Genomic DNA, 11,779 nt, shown 5'->3' with positions numbered 1-11,779 from the left:
AAAAGTAAGTCAAGCTTACACACTATGCTTGCTTGGTACAATCTGAGGCAGGTATTTATGTATCAACTTTTTCAAAGTTCTTCGGTAGCCACTGCTGTCTATTTATTGTTGATGGTGGGGCATAGGAGTTCCTGTATCCTCTTTGAAGAATTATTCCTGCACATGTAGCCTACTCAAACAACACTTCTGAAAATGGGTGGGCTCTGATCTCCATGATTTGAGACAAGAGCAGTACTGGTCTGCATTGGCACTTTTTCCAAGAACATCAGTAAGATTCTTCTGCCTATCTAAACCTTGCCTCGGCTGAAGGGGGATAGAAATAATCCATATACTATGGTGTGGACCTGCTTGCCATGATCACAGAACTGTCCAAAGCCCAGGGTTGTCACAATTTGCTTCTTGTGCTCTCATGACCACTATAGGAGGACCTGCTAGTGGGACTTTTCATTATTCAAATAAGCTTCTGAACCTGCTGCTCTATCCATGTACTCACTTCCTGCCTCTTGGACACTATACCGAGATTCCTATTCATTCCAGGTCCATGCTGGGTTCTCTATAAGCCAGTCAGTTTTCTTCCTTATAACTCTGATACCCAAAATTCCCTGCTCACTTCTTGGTTCTTGGTCTCCACTCCTGCGGGTCTTAAATAGGTGGTGGAATTTCACACAACTTAAGTTAGCAGGTGCAAGACTACTTCCACCTTAGGCATGCAATAATAGTGAACTGTTTTAAGCCCCAGTTTACTTCAGTCCAGGGTTCTTCACTATATCACTGTTCCTATTTGAATGACCACTTATTTCCAGAGTTACTGAGCTTTTACTAAACCTTGCTTCCAGAAGATTCCTAATTCCTGTTCTATAGCTTCATCCTTGTTCCTCTAATAGCACTGTCCTGCAATGCTCCCTCGTTTCCTGAGCTAGCAAGAGTATAGTGCATCCTTGTATCTTGAGTATTCACTCTTAATGCAGCTATTTTTTTCCAGTAACTGCCTTTCTTCCCTCTTCCTTGGCTCATGTGTCCACAATGCTACCTTATTTTCCCTGTTACCTTATCTTTCCTAGTGTGGTTGTTTATTTGCTCTGTGTCCCCCTTGTTTTCCCTTCTTTCCTGTTATTCACTCCTCCTCTCTGCCTCCTTGTCAATCTCTGTTACCACCTTGCGTGTTCTGGTGTGATAGCCATGATTCGTGGGCACCGCTGACACCTGAGGTGGTGTTTCTTGTGAGTAGTGCCATTGTGTTTCATTTATAACATCACAAAAGTTATCAGCTCCACACGCTCTGCCTCCCCACGTGTTTCCTAAAAGTGGGTCTTTGCAGTCAGTATCTGTAACAGCATTTGAGGGTGTGGAATGTTCTGAGCTTCGGTCGTACAGGGTGGAACTGCTGAGTGCTTTTCCCCACATCCCCTTTATTATGGTCAAGCCTGCGAGAGCATGCGCTAGTGCATGCGTCTCATTTGCAAGACTCTGTTGTGTACAGTAAAGGGTTAGGAGCCCCCCTAATGCATAACATTTATAGGCTTCATGCTCACTCTTTTGTTGACTCATCATTGGCCAGCGGAGAGCAAACGTCACTTCCATCCCTGGCTGTAGAGCAATGTACCACGCACAGATTGATTCAAATTATTTAGTGCCCGCCCGCTGCCCGCAATATAGTAGCAGTACTATTTCTTCACCTCCCTCCCACTCTCTCTGTCCAAACTGGTGTTTACTCTCTTGAAGGTTGCCACTGTAGCTGCCACATCCTTTGGATGTGCTCTGAGCTCTGCTGTGTGCCCCAGGCTGGCTGTGTTTGCATAAGTATTGCAGTCCATTCTGCCCTAGATTTAAATATGGTTTCCTTTCTTTTCTAGATGTGTGAATATGTAAACCATTGAACTAGTGTGCTACATATCATTACAAATGCATTAGGTTGGCTGCGGCCACAAGGCATGGTACTTGCACTTCTCCAATAAACACTTCGCCGGTTACCCCTTGGAGTGTAAGCTTTCTTCCCGACTGGTAAGGTGTTTTGTTGGATGTAGCAGGCTTTCACGCCACAGGCACACTGCCATCGTAGGGCTTAGATAAAATGAGACCTGGTGAGGAGAGGTCAACGTTTTTTTCTCCCCAAACACTTGCATGAGTCTTCACGACTGTGGCATGCTATCGGGGCACTACTTTCCTCTATTTATTTCTTCCTTTCCACCCTTGTCTGTGTTTGCTTCTTCCTCTTCCATCCGCTAGCTCCAATTTGCTCCTTCCATCCCAGTGCCCCTCGCCACCCCCCACGCTCCAAATTACTCTCCCGCACTCCACGACAAGATGAAGTTATTCTAGAGGACACTGTGTACATGTTTCTCGAGTCTGACGGGCTCGCATGAAGCTTCTCAACTGTGACATGCCATCAGGTACTGTATTATGCTCACAAGGACTTGATGCATGGCCAATGTTTATATGGTCCTCATGCCACGTGTTCTGTTTAGTTTTTCTTAGGGATATTCTAAATTGCAGAAGTGGGGTTTGGTGCACTGCAATGTAATGTACTGCATGTGTATTGCCGCTGGTATTGTTGGGCTTTTACATGCCCCTCCGTAGGTTTTGGTTCCCGGGACATGCATGGAAACAAGACTGAGGGGGTCATTACGACCTCGGCGGTCTTTTCAATAGACCGCCGAGGGACCGCCGTACGGAAGACCGCCAGTGCTGGCGGTCTTCCGCATGGGCCATTCTGACTGTTGGCAGCGCTCCGCCCGTTTCCGGACGAAGAGCCGCCAACAGCCATACTGGCGGCAGGCGGGGAAGTGGAGGTAGCTCCACCTGCACCGCCACGCCAACAGAACACCGCCCAGCGAATCACGACCTGTGATTCGCTGTGGCGGTGTTCTGTTGGCGTGTCGGTGTCGGCGGAGCTGCCCGTTCCCTCCCGGAGGATCACCAGGAACAGGTAAGGTGATCGTCCGCTAGGGAAGGGGGGTGGCGGGGGTGTTGTGAGTTGTGTGCGTGCATGGGGGTGTGCGTGTGTGTATATTGAGGGGGCGTGTGAATGCGTGCATGAATGCGGGGGGGTGTGTGTATGTGCATGAATGCGGGGGTGTGTGTGTATGTGCATGAATGCGTGCATGAATGCAGGGGGGTGTGTGTATGTGCATGAATGCGTGCCTGTATGTGTGTATGTGTGTGTATATGTTGGGGATCGGGGTGGGGGACGGGGGTTCCTGCAACCTTTTGGGGGTGGCAGGGGTGGTGGGGGGGTAGGGGAGGGAGTCGGGTGGGGGTTGGGGGTGGGGGAGACCCCTATCAGTGCCAGGGAAGGGATTCCCTGGCACTGATAGTGCTTACCGCCATGGATCGCATGGCGGTCCCCAACCGCATGAAATCCATGGCGGTAAGCCGGGGTCAGGCGGGTTGGAATACCGCCGGCGGTATGTGACGACCGCCGGGCTGGAGACCCAGGTCTCCAGCCCGGCGGTCGGAACGGTGAAGCGGCGGCTGACCATGGCGGTAACCGCCATGGTCAGAATACATGAAAAAAGACCGCCAGCCTGTTGGCAGTCTTACCGCCGCTTCACCGCCGACCGCCAGGGTCAGAATGACCCCCTGAGTCTTATAACTTTTACAGCACCAGTACCGAGGCAACAGAGGTTTCTAGCTGCCTCACAATGTATGCATGCGTTCATGAAACGGTCATGTTAGACATAATACTTCCATAGTTTGTAGAAGACCCCCTGGCATTTATTACTGAGAAAATGATGTATGGTCCCACTACAAGCAATATAGTGGGCGAAGCTATAAAAAGAGCATAATTTAAAGCATTCACCTCATACACCATTCTGTAGTATTTCATTGTACGAAACAATACAATTTCTAAGTATGTAAGTCCTATTCGCAGATTAGCAGGTCTATCACAGGTCTATCACAGATTATTTTCATTTTTTGTATTCGTCTCAGTTGTGCTGGAATGAGCTGCCAGTGCTCCTGGTTTCGTCTTTTAAAAAAAATCTTTACACCCCCCCTCCCACACAGCTCCTGGGTTGTTCCCCTGCCCCCTCCGCTATGCCCCTTCTCCCCCTGGCTTCTCTGTAGCTGCTGCACTTCCGGGATTGGTCTGCATAATTAATCTTTACAGCCCCCACCAGTGGCGGTTTCTCTTCAAGGGCGTCGGGGCTCCGCCCCCTTTACATTCTCGGTGAAAAATAATGCATGGAAGCAAAGCTGAAACTGCTTCCTTAAAACAATTTGTGAACACAGTGTATATACATGTTAAATTATCTTTCTAAGGCTGCTCTACACTACGAACTGTACTCCTTGCAGTGATGACAGTGGAGTGACGCTTTCGTGGGCATGCACAAAGTCTAGAGAATTTTACTGGGCTGACAATCTCACATCCCTGAGGCCTGTGAGGTCACAACTCGGCAAAGACACTGCATCAAGGTTCAGTCTCCACCCCCTGATGACGTGGAGGTAGAGTTAGCTCTGGGTGTTTCAGATTCAAGCCCTCGAGCTCTCGGCCTCCACGTCAATCAGTGAGAGGAGACCATTGTCACCACACCCTTTTCCAACTCGTCACAGGGTGGGGTGGTACCAGACCCTGTGACGAGTGGGGTAGAGACTACAAGCAGGAAGCCACGAAATCGAGTGTGCGCAGTGTGTGAGCTGGACCTTTGAAGACACACTGCGCAGACTCGAGGTGCTGCTTCCCACGCTGCAGTTTATGCTGGATGCCTTTTGAGCTCCGGTATGCCTTAGATTTACTGCCAGCAAGCAGACTCGTGGGGACAGTGAAGCAAAGAGCAAGGTGTTGCACATTGCATGTGCGTGTGTTTATTTGAACTAGTCAGTCCCGACTCGCCTGGCTTGAAGCTTCCCTCCATGTCACCAGGTGAGGCAACAAAAATGTCAGCTGGGGGTCATAAATAATGTGAAAGAGTGAATGGGTGTATGTATGAGTGAATGGATGGATGGCTGATGGATGGATGTGTGAGTGAAAGGGTGGGTGGATGGATGTATGAGTGAAAGGGTGGATAGATGGGTGAGTAAACAGTTGGAGGGTAAAAGTGAAAGGATGGATGTAGGATGGATGAGTAAAAGAATGGATGGATGAGTGAAAGAGAGGATGGATGGATGGGTAAAAGGGCGAATGGATGGTTAAGTTCAAGAATGGATGATGGATGGATGAATGAAAGAGAGGGTGAAAGGGTAGGAGGATGGATGAGTGAAAGTGTGGATTGATGATGAGAGAAATTATGGATGCTTGAGTGAGTGAAAGTATGGATGGTTGAGTGAAAAGTCAGATGGATGGATGTGTGAGTGAAAGGGAGGATGGATGGATGTATGAATGAAAGGGTGGATAGGTGGGTGAGTAAAAGAGTGGGTGGGTATATGAGTGAAAGGATGGATGTAGGATGGGTGAGTAAAAGAATGGATTGGTGAGTAAAGAAAGGATGGATGAGTGAAAGAGAGGGTGGATGGGTGGATGGATGAATAAAATGGTGGATGGATGAATACATGAAAAAATGGATGGATGAATGAAAGAGAGGGTGAAAGAGTAAATGTATGGATGGGTGGATGAGTGAAAGGGTGGATGGATGATGAGAGAAGGTATGGATGGTTGAGTGATGGTATGGATGGATGGAGTGAAAGTGTGGATAGATGGATGAACGAAGGAATGCACAGATGAGTGAAAGGATGGATGAGTAGAAGAAGGAATTGATGAGTGAAAGTGGGTTGATGCATAGATTAAAGGGTGGATGGGTGGATGAGTGAAAAAATGGATAGATGAGTGAGAGGGAGGGTAGATAGATGGATTAAAGAGTGAAATGTTGGGTGAGTGAAAGGTGGATGGATAGGTGGATAATGGATGGATGGATGGAAAGATTATGAGAGATAAAATGATGGATGGATGAGTGAAAGGATGGCTGAGTGAAAGTATGGATGGATGAGTGAAAGGGAAGGTAGATGGATGAGGGAAATAACGGATGGATGAGTGAAAGGTAGGGTCGATGGATTGATGAAAGGGTGGATGGATGAATGAGTGAGTGACTGAAAAGATGGATGTGTGAAAGGATGGATGAATGATAGGTGCATGGATGGATAGGTTTGATGGCTATATATTGAGATGAATGGATAGACTGGAAATGTATGGGTGTTCGGACAGAATGGTGAAAGACTGAATGATGGGTGAAAGAATGAATGAATGACAGAATGAAATGGTGGATATCAGCAGGCGAATGGAAGGAGGAAATGGGGAATGGATACAATTAAAACAGGAGCGCTCTTTTGGGAAGGGATTTGATGACTTGCTTTGTTTGCTTGGTGCCATATAGTAAGAGCTTTTGTTCGAAGTGTGTGGTGTTTCAATTTTCTGGCTTCTCCCTTGAACCAGCCACAGAGCAGATATAGTGAACGCTGGGCCAGAAGTCCCCAAAGGGCATGCAAACCCATTAAAACTCCTGCACGGCAAGGTGCCAAGTGTGCGCACAGCTGTGGCCGAAAAAACATGCCAAACACGGTATATGTTGAAACTGCCCATTAACAGGTTTAGGGGGCAGTGATGGATTCATCCATTAGTGCAAACATGTTGTGTGGCCAGGGAGACAGATTCTCTCCAGACACCATCTTAGTGTTGGTGTAAAAACAGACAGTACAATTAACATGATATATGTGATTTAAAACCATGCTAACCAATGTAGTGCACATAATACTCTATAGGATAACATGTAGTGGGTGTACTAAAGTAATCACGTAATATTGCAAAGGAAAGCTGATTCTTCACTAGCCCCCATCCGCTGATCAGTGTTAAGTAGCCCACAATAATGTGGAAATAACATGGATTGTACTTAGAAAAATGGGTTGGTGCCAAATTGAAAACACTGAAATTGTGACTAGCATCACAAAAATTGCCATGCTCCTCACCCCCCGCAATGTGAACCTCTTCCTCCCCCCACCCCGGGCCAAGCCCAGCCCCACCACTCTCAAACTTCACCAACCGCCACTGGCCCCCACCCATCTACTCCCTTGCGCCCCCGCTGCCCTACCTCAGCAGCATTTGCTTTCCAAGCTCCATGATTGTCACCCACACAGCTCGGTGGAATCTTCCTTGAGAAGAGGCGTCTTGATTGTGATGCTTTCTGCATAAATATTCCTTTTATACATGGCAGGGTTTTAAGGCCGCATATTCACCTGGGGCTATAGTCGCGAGTTCTGGGTTGTGTTGCATCTCCGTCACCCACTTTCAGTTAGCATACATCGACATTGGGTGTGTGTATATATAAAATACAGCTGCAGTGAGAGATGTGAGAGTGTACAGCTTTTTATAACATGCAGCACGTGTGCACATGGCTATACAGAGCGAAACAAAGGATTCAAACGGAGTGCAAGTCAGCATTGAAGCCCTTATTTTCACCTACTCGTGTCCCTTCCATTCTCCATCGATACCTGCCTGACAGCATCTGCGTGTGGTTCTGAGAAGGGCAGACTCGGATTAACCAGCTTAGTTTTTCATGAAGATGAGAGTTTTGGTGGCAAGAGAACTGCAGCTTTTTTGCTTATTAGTCATATCAGCAACCTTGTAATTCACAAGACCAGAAAATATGACATGAGGTAGAAGACTGACCTTTGGTGGGGTTTAGAAGGGGAAGCATGAGTGACAGTCATTAGTCCAAATCAAGAATGTATTAAAAATTACATGACAGCCACAACAACTGAGTTGTTTACTTTAGAACTGGAGAACCAGGAATCTCTGTGCAGGATCAACATACTGTGATTCTGGGCAAATCACTCAACTACCTGTGCCTACAAATGCAAAAAAAAAATTGTGTCCTTATGTAATGCAACTGGTGCTCATGTAAAGCACTACAATACCTTTAGGTCACGTTCGCCCCATATGTAACTGCAACAAAAATATTTACACAGCACTGCAGTTTTGAGCATTTTCTCACCAACATTCCCAGAGGATGCAGTGAATTTCACCCAACAGACAACTTTCTAGCTTGTAAAGAACACTACAGCAAATAAACGACCACTTCAATTGTAGGGAGATTGCATGATTTTTGCTGTGGCTTAGTAGTAGTTATACCCACAGTCTGGGCTCTGAGATAAATTCTTTTTTCACTTTTCAAACAAAATCATTAAGACCCTGTGTGAAAATGTGTGCTACTGTAAACAGTATGCTGTTCATGGCGACTTTCTGTATTTCATGGAATCTGTTTACTTCTAAATCACTTTAGTATTTGCAGCTAGGCAGTGTTTTGCCTTTCAAGGGTGCAAGAACAGCAAAACATTAGACTGCAAACAGCCCCTGTTAGCTACCTCTGCCATTTGTGTATTACACTGTCTGCTCCACATTAAAACACTCTGGCCTATTTAAGAGCCCGTAGGGCCTCCTTGCGCCACATTAGTGTCATTTTTTCTGATGTTAATGTGGCCCAACGAGGCCTGAATCTCCACGCCATATTTACAAAGTGGCGCAGTGCTTGTGCCTGCGCCAGCCATAATGTATGCACAGGGGCATTCCCCCGTTAGGGAGGCCGAAAAAATGGCGCAACGAAATCTAACATATTTCCTTGCGTCATTTCTTTCGACACTTTTAACGCTTGCTCAGAGCCGGCGTTAAATGGGGACACACCATTGTTTACAATGAGCCCCTTTGTGCTCTGCAGAAGTAGCTCCAAAATGTTGGCGCTACTCCTGCAGAGTACATCAATAGCGTTGCCCCCTACCATGCACATGGTGCACATGTGGTGGCGGTAAGGGGACGGTAAAGGGCGCAAGAAAAGTGGCGGCTGCACTATGTGCAGCCCACTGTTCTTAAATATGCCCCTCAATGACTTCGATCTTTTGCCCTACTAAAGGCAGAATGTGATTCAAGTGAACCCTCTAAGCCCAACCCTTTTCAGAATGCGCCTCTGTGCTCCATTTAGCAAATGCCTCATGTCACTGATCACTTCGTCTGCTGCTTTGCCTTTCTATCAGCACCAAATCCACCCCTCTGTAAGAAATGACAGCCCTATCCTGCTCTCCTACTCATCAGTAACACCACTGAAATGTAGTATGTCAACAGCAGCACAACTGCCTTTCACAAATTAGATCTTTGTATTTGCTCCTATGATAACCAAGTAGATTTATGTGCCTGCTGCAGAGTGTTCCTAATCTTCTATTTCACACTCTGGCATTCTATCCCATGAAATGCTAGCTGTGTGCTTTTGCGGCCCACGAGGAAAAAATAGAAGATACATGACAGAAAGGAGTTTTCGGTAATATCAAACAAATGCATTCATTTTGAAGGACCCCATTAATTTTATTTTCATATGAAGGGCCCGTTGTGCTAAATGAAAGAGATATTTGGATTTGGTTTCAGCTCATATCTAGACTTGTCCAGGTTGTGGTAAGTGTTATTTAAGCATTTATTTGCCATATTATGGTATGGGCTGATAATTCTATTTACCTTTCCATGTTGCTTCAATGACTGACTGCTGTTTCTGAGTTCAGACCAGTCACAATTGCCCTTCCTTATGTGTAATGGTAGAAGGGCTGCACCTTTCAGCCAAAAAAAACATAACACAATGTTGGGTAATTTCAATTTGTTTTAGCCATGTTATATAGCAGTTCGGCTGCTATGCAGTGTGGCTGAAAGTAAAACAACAAAACGCTGCTACACAACATGGATCAAACATTGACAAACCCAACAGCTGTCATAAAGGTGGGACCTGTTGGCTTTGCCAATTCTTGTTAATGCTTTGATATAAATCTGGCACATCCTAGGTGTTAGTTATTCCGAATGCAGAATTCATGCTTAAGTATCTGTTTTTATTGAGCTTTGACGTACTTTTCCCTTTTGCAGAACTTTCATGTTGCATCCTTTTTCTCCACTGATTTTCTGTTTGATCTTAGGCAGCTCTGTTCCCAATATTTTTTTAATTTAGTCTTTGCCGTTGTCGTTGTTCGGGGTATGATGACATCGTCATTGGACAGTCAGTCAGTTCGTAGACATCACGGACACTGAAGGGGCTCTATAGTCCCCGCTCTACAGTTGGGAAAATGTTTAGAAATATAAATAGTAATAAAACAAAAGACACTCCGATGTCTTTTTGTAATAAAACCAAATGGTATATTAATCCAACAAATGAATGAAATAGCATGTAGAGAATTCAGTAATCGGGTCCTGGATACATGCTACGTTTATCAATATTTATCTTCATGTACTTCACAAAGTCAGGAACAGAAATGTTTATTCTGTGTGGCTATTTGGAACGTTATCCGCTGCTGCATTTCCTGTAAATGGCGTGCTCCCTCTGCTCAGTACGAATGAAAGTGAAACTGCCTGAAAGTGACTGCGTGCGGAAGTATAAATACTGCAGAGCGTTCTCGAGCCGTTAGATAAGGTCCGTGGAAGTACGGTAGAGGTAAGTCTTTTTAAACGGAAACTTTCCTCAATCAATGCACGAGTTTAATTTGAAGTCTTGTCCACTTTGTTATTTATTGGTCGATTCTCACGAGTTCGTGCTGAGAGTTGCTGCTGAAAGAGAGTTTAAGCTTATTACGCTCACTGAGTTATGATGTACCCACGATTCCAGCTGGGGTACGTGAGAGAGAGGGTTCACTGCAGAGGGCACTGCAGATAGGCTTTTTACAAGATGCACCAACGTAAGACACACGGGTGTTGCGTAAATACTTTGGTTTTCGAGTCTGTTTACCCTGCCCTTCGGATGTCGTCGAGACTCCACGCCACTATTGACCTTATGCACCTCAAGCCTGTCTCATCACAGATAGTTCTTTCCCAGTTCCTGCCCCTCCCTGGCATGAGTTTTTTTTTAACTCCTTCTATCGGAGTAAATATACCACCGCTGCACAAGCTGCTTTTAGTGAGCAACAGTCTACTGAATTAATGTGCGTACCTTCACTTTGGGGTAGATAGTGGGAATGCAACAAAATGCAGTATTGGTTAAAAAACAAAAACTAAAAAAAAACTACTTAATGTACTGGCTTCGTCAATGTCTTTCAGCCATGTTTTACAGCAGCCGGATGCTGCACAGCACTCTGAAAGTAAAAAAAGAAAAATCTAAAATACTTTGACGCCGCCAGTCCACCGTCATAGCGCTTCTTTTTCCTTTCCTTGCTGCAGGGAAGAAGGGCAAGTGGGAATCAACACAGAGGGAGGAGTGTGTGTGTCGCGGGCACCACAGCCAAAGGAGAAAAAGAGCTATGATGCCGCCAGCATTGGCACAGCACTTTTTTTTGTTATATGGGGGTGAGGTGATAGGTGGAAGGGGCAACAAAGACAACAAAGGGAGAGTAGGTGGGGCCAAAAAAGCGAAATGTGGCCAGTGGTGTTTGCCTCAGAACTCTTTTTTGTTGTAATGACTGATGAGGTGGTAAACGGAGTGAGGATGAGTGTGGTGGGCAACAGACAACAACAGATGGGGCAGCACTGACAGCAGAGGGAGGGTAGTTGGAAGGGGCAACATAGACAATGGATGTGGCAGCACGGACTATGGAGTGGGGGTGGGTGGTGCAACACGGACAGTGGATTGGCTGGGGTAATATGAACAGCGAAACAGAGGAGACAGAAGTATGCTAGGGAGACAGCTAAAAAAAAAGCACTTTGGTAGAGTGCTTAACTACAAAGAAAAAAGTAGCAACTAAAAAAAGGAGCTGTGGAAGGACAAACATAATGCGTCCATGCTGCAGGGGAGGGACTAACACAGTAGAGTGTCATAGAATATAGAGTGGCATTGTGTGGAATGGAGTGGTGCACATTAGAGTAGGGTAGGGTAGAGAGTAGAGTGGAATGGTGTAAAGT

General features: G+C 46.0%; 1 protein-coding gene across 1 annotated transcript in view; it reads left to right on the top strand.

Annotated features, from left to right (window-relative positions):
* Window positions 1-10,325: 10,325 nt before the first annotated feature.
* Window positions 10,326-11,779, top strand: part of LOC138260041 (interferon-induced very large GTPase 1-like) — a 236,951-nt gene continuing 235,497 nt past the window's right edge. Inside the window, exon 1 of the mRNA XM_069208131.1 lies at window positions 10,326-10,382. The gene's annotated coding sequence lies outside the window, so the exon portion shown is untranslated. The remainder of the gene's footprint in view (window positions 10,383-11,779) is intronic.

Source organism: Pleurodeles waltl, chromosome 9 (assembly GCF_031143425.1).
Source record: "Pleurodeles waltl isolate 20211129_DDA chromosome 9, aPleWal1.hap1.20221129, whole genome shotgun sequence".
Lineage (NCBI taxonomy): Eukaryota > Metazoa > Chordata > Amphibia > Caudata > Salamandridae > Pleurodeles > Pleurodeles waltl.
The sequence above is the reverse complement of the archived record's forward strand: the minus strand, read 5'-3'. Positions and strand labels throughout refer to the sequence as shown.